Source organism: Rhinoderma darwinii, chromosome 2, assembly GCF_050947455.1.
Source record: "Rhinoderma darwinii isolate aRhiDar2 chromosome 2, aRhiDar2.hap1, whole genome shotgun sequence".
NCBI classification, from domain to species: Eukaryota; Metazoa; Chordata; class Amphibia; order Anura; family Rhinodermatidae; genus Rhinoderma; species Rhinoderma darwinii.
The window spans coordinates 433,484,036-433,490,035 of NC_134688.1; positions in this window are offsets into that span (position 1 = coordinate 433,484,036).

The following is a 6,000-nucleotide window of genomic DNA, read 5'->3' on the forward strand; positions in this document are numbered from 1 at the left end:
CACTACAGCACAGCAAGCGTAATCTCGTTTGGAATGACAGTTTACAGCGTAATCTAATAATTATATGTTCAATATTTTTTTGTGACTTGACTTTGTGACTTTTGTTATTTGAAAAAAAACAAAACATTTCTTTGTTTGGTTTTTGTTGTTTTTTTTTTTGTTCCGTTACGGGACTTTTACTTAAAGAGGCTCTGTCACCAGATTTTGCAACCCCTATCTGCTATTGCAGCAGATCGGCGCTGCTATGTAGATTACAGTAACGTTTTTATTTTTAAAAAACGAGCATTTTTGGCCAAGTTATGACCATTTTTGTATTTATGCAAATGAGGCTTGCAAAAGTACAACTGGGCGTGTTGAAAAGTAAAAGTACAACTGGGCGTGTATTATGTGCGTACATCGGGGTGTGTTTACTACTTTTACTAGCTGGGCGTTCTGAAGAGAAGTATCATCCACTTCTCTTCAGAACGCCCAGCTTCTGGCAGTGCAGACACAGCCGTGTTCTCGAGAGATCACGCTGTGACGTCACTCACAGGTCCTGCATCGTGTCAGACGAGCGAGGACACATCGGCACCAGAGGCTACAGTTGATTCTGCAGCAGCATCAGCGTTTGCAGGTAAGTCGATGTAGCTACTTACCTGCAAATGCCGATGCTGCTGCAGAATCAACTGTAGCCTCTGGTGGCGATGTGTCCTGACACGATGCAGGACCTGTGAGTGACGTCACAGCGTGATCTCTGGAGAACACGCTGTGTCTGCACTGCCAGAAGCTGGGCGTTCTGAAGAGAAGTGGATGATACTTCTCGTCAGAACGCCCAGCCAGTAAAAGAAGTAAAAACGCCCCGATGTACGCACATAATACACGCCCAGTTGGACTTTTACTGTAAACACGCCCAGTTGGACTTTTGCAAGCCTCATTTGCATAAATACAAAAATGGTCATAACTTGGCCAAAAATGCTCGTTTTTAAAAAATAAAAACGTTACTGTAATCTACATTGCAGCGCCTATCTGCTGCAATAGCAGATAGGGGTTGCAAAATCTGGTGACAGAGCCTCTTTAACCATTTTTTTTAAGACATATGTCTATATTACAGTAGATTTATGCCTTTTCATATAACAGGCATCTGTTAGGCTATGATCACACATTCAGGAATTGCCATAGGATGGATATTTTAAAGTATCTGCAGCAGAAATACGAGACTCTCTGCTGTGGATATACCCGGGCATCCACACTTGGTTTTGCTCTATTGTAATTTCATAGCTAATCCACGGCTTTTCCGTGCAGTATTCACTCAAATAAAGAGAATGCAGCAAATTTTAACATCTGCAGTGTAGTTATTATTCCGCTGAGTTTCCGCTGCGTTTTTCTGCTGCATGTGAATACGGCATTATTTACCCATTTAACTTGTTTGGATGTTTAGTGATAGCAGATTTGATTAGGATTTAGGCACGGAATCTGCTCCTAAATCATCAAATCCTGAACGATTATACATTGCAGGGCTTCAGGGGTTATTATGGACTAGATCAAAGCTTTTTCCATACATGTACATGACCTGCCTAGGTAGAGTCGTGTGTTAACCTTAGACCATACTATCCCCCCCACCCCCACTTAGTAAAGACACGTGACACCGAGGTTGGATGTGAAATGGCCACAGCAGCCGTTTATTAATTTCACAGTTTTATAAAAACAATTTAAATCCGAAACATTCGGATAACTAGTTAGGAATCCACCAGAGAATTCCTCCTAATAATTCACATGACCCAACATGGGTCAGAATCATAAATAACAATTAACCGTTAACATTAACCCGAGCAGAGGAAGTCCTTGAAGCCCCTTCAGATGTTCCTTATTAAGAACACACCGAATTAGCCATCTGCAAACCACCAATTACCTCCAGCCGTAAACCAGCTCGGAAGCACCGTTCACCTCTGCAGATGGCTCCAACCACTAGAAGTCCACTTCAAGGGGATAACACCCGATGAAGCCCTCAAGTGATATACCGACCACTAGAAGTCCACTTCAAAGGGATAACACCCGATGAAGCCTTCAAGTGATATACCTTCTACCAGAAGACCACTTCAAAGGGATAACACCCGATGAAGTCTTCAACCATGTACCTTTTTTGGGGGACGCATACCCCCGATGCGACCCCCCCACCATTTTGTACTGACTGGCCTCAAGGACTCCCCCCGCCAGCTGCCATGACAACAGAACCTACTCCGGAAAAAAGAAAAACATGTTAAATAAGCACACAAATAAAACACAACGCTCATAGACGGACGTACATAAGACCTAAGGAGTAACAAACCAAGGGTGGGAGGGTGGGAGCTTACTTGCTTCTATGTTACTCCTCCCGCTGCTTCCGGCTCAATGCCGAGAAACAGCGGGAAGCGCAGTAACGGCCCCCCGTCCCCCTTAACTCCTCCCCGTCCCTCCTTCAGCTCCTTCCAACTCTCCCTCAACTCATTAACCCTTTCCCTACCAGGACGGTCATGTCGGCTTCCCTTCACCCTGCGGCCGCGTCCAGCCTCTTCTTGACCTGCCTAGGTAGAGTCGTGTGTCAACCTTAGACCATACTATCCCCCCCACCCCCACTTAGTAAAGACACGTGACACCGAGGTTGGATGTGAAATGGCCACAGCAGCCGTTTATTAATTTCACAGTTTTATAAAAACAATTTAAATCCGAAACATTCGGATAACTAGTTAGGAATCCACCAGAGAATTCCTCCTAATAATTCACATGACCCAACATGGGTCAGAATCATAAATAACAATTAACCGTTAACATTAACCCGAGCAGAGGAAGTCCTTGAAGCCCCTTCAGATGTTCCTTATTAAGAACACACCGAATTAGCCATCTGCAAACCACCAATTACCTCCAGCCGTAAACCAGCTCGGAAGCACCGTTCACCTCTGCAGATGGCTCCAACCACTAGAAGTCCACTTCAAGGGGATAACACCCGATGAAGCCCTCAAGTGATATACCGACCACTAGAAGTCCACTTCAAAGGGATAACACCCGATGAAGCCTTCAAGTGATATACCTTCTACCAGAAGACCACTTCAAAGGGATAACACCCGATGAAGTCTTCAACCATGTACCTTTTTTGGGGGACGCATACCCCCGATGCGACCCCCCCACCATTTTGTACTGACTGGCCTCAAGGACTCCCCCCGCCACAGCGAAACAGGCCTTGACCCCCTTAAGCCTGTGAGTTCCTCCACACCACCACCGCCCTTTCTATGCCTTCTGCTATCGCCAAGCTCCAAAGATCAATGCCAACCTCGGTCAGATGAACCCCGTCACTTCTCCAGAAATTCCCCACTCCTGACTCCAAATCCCTATGCCTTACGCAAATGCCCCCGTTCTTTGCCACAAAACGGGACACCGCCCGGTTAACCTTTATGCGAGCCTTATTGACTCTCTCCACCGATCTAGCTAACCGCCAATGCTTTCTTGGGACTATGTCCGACCACACTACCACCAACTTGGGATAAGATACCCACAAACACAACATATCATGTTTGATATCCCGCACCAACTCACGAAAAGGGCGGACTCCTAAGTCATTCCCACCCACGTGCAACACTAAAACCTCCGGAACCCTATCAAGCCGCGCATATGTCTGGAATTCCGCCAACACCCTGTTCCACGACATACCTCTAAAACCCAGCCAATGCACAACCGCATCCTGTCGCGGAATGCGCAACTGGCGACCATCCGGGCGGACGTCCGCCCTCAAAGCCCCCCAGTGCACGTACGAATGACCCATCAACCACACCAGACAAGGAGGCGAATCTGAAACGGAAAAAACAATTAGGCACCACCAATATATCATTTGTAAAGCGTAAACAACCCCAATCATAACATATGGGGGCGGACATAGGACTTAAACCTTTTAGACTCCCAACGACCAATACGCCTCAACCCTTCATCATCCAACCCCCAGCGCCCCGCTTCCGTTGCTGCGCCAATCCTGAAGGAATGAGATGAATATGAGCCTGCCGCAACACCAACCGCCGTCAAACATTTTTTAAATACAGCTCCAAACTGAAACCTGGACAAAAACGACCCGTCCATATGACGTAACAAAGGCAAATCTGGAGACCCCCCGTTTTGCGTAAAACCCCGCATGCACTCTACAGGGCACATGACCGACCCCGGGAGAGCGAACAAAACTATCAACTTTCCCTTCCCTACTTGGTCAGTTTTTGATCGACGCAACCATACCTCTAGCCGATCTGCAAATAGGCTCACCTCCCCAGATCTCAGCCCCCCTGCCCGTTTTGTACTTGGCGACACCAACTCACCTATTCTAAATGCTCCAAAAAACGCTAACGAAAAAGCCAATCGAAACAAATGCATTTCATCTGAAGAACGACATACCGATGCTAATGAACCGCCCAACGATTTAAGCAAAGCAAACGACGCCGGCCTTCTACTATCCGCCTCCACCCTACCTCGACGCAACCCCTTCAAAGCCTGCGATACCAGAAATTCCTTCGATACATCCCGAAAACCCCGCAGCTTAAACCCAAACGCCACCGCAGATATGAACCGGTTCACCTTCGCTACTGAAAACCCCGACTCCCAGGCGTCCCCTAACCAGTACAAAAGTGCCACCAACCTGTCTCTATCCGTATTGACGTCACCCAACTCTCTTAACCACTCCTCCCACTGCCTCCAACAAGCAGCATACACACTCCACGTCGCGCGCGCCAAAGACCTTTTTAACAGCTGCTCTACGGGACCGATACCAGATCCCACAGATGCTCCGGACACGCCAACCCGAGACGTTCCGCTCCCGGTGCCAATTGCCGAAACCGGTCCCACTGCGAGCGAGAAAGAGCATCAGCGATACAATTCTGAACACCCGGGACATGCACCGCCACCACCCACGCGTTCAATGCCAAACACACCAACACTAAATGTCGCAACAACTGAACTACCGGAGGAGAGGACGCCGTGATGTTATTAATGGCCAGCACCACCCCCATGTTGTCGCAGTAAAAACGGACCTTCTTATCCCTGAGCCTGTCCCCCCAAATGGTAGCCGCCACCACGATGGGAAACAGCTCGAGCAGGGCCAGATTCCGCGTGAGTCCACTGGACACCCAGCTAGCCGGCCATTGACCCGCGCACCACGGACCTCCCCCATAAGCTCCAAAACCACCCACCCCAGCCGCATCCGTAAAAATATTCAAATCACTCGTATCCTGCGCAGGAGCCATCCATAGCGAGCGACCATTGTACTGGCCCAAGAAGTCATCCCAAACCTGAAGATCAGCTCGGTGCTCCTCCTTGAGCCGCACAAAATGATGCGGCGCGCGCACTCCCGCCGTTGCCGCCGCCAACCTCCTACCAAACACCCTCCCCATTGGCATAATCCGGCAGGCGAAATTCAACTTCCCCAGCAGCGACTGAAGCTCCCTCAGCGCCATTTTCTTCATTCTACAAGCCCGTCGAACCTCCAGCCTCAAAGCACCCAACTTATCCGCCGGGAGCCGACACTCCATTGCCACCGAGTCAATTTCGATTCCCAAGAAACAAATCGTCGCTACCGGGCCCTCCGTTTTTTCCGGCGCCAAAGGGATCCCAAAATCCCTCGCCACCTTCTGTAGTGCATGAAGCAAATTACCGCAAACCGGCGAACCCCCCGGGCCAACGCACAAAAAATCATCTAAGTAATGGATCAACGAATCGACCCCGGATACTCCCCTCGTTACCCACTCCACGAAGCTACTAAACGCCTCGAAGTATGCACAAGAAAGAGAACACCCCATCGGAAGGCACCGATCCACGTAAAAGGCCCCATTCCAAAAACAACCCAACAGCCGTTGGCTTTCTGGATGGACCGGCAACTACCTGAACGCCGCCTCGATGTCGGTTTTTGCTAGCAGCGCCCCCGGACCCGCAGCCCGCACTAACCCCACCGCCTTATCGAATGAGGTATAAACTACGGAACACAACTCGTGATCAATCCCGTCATTTACCGACGAA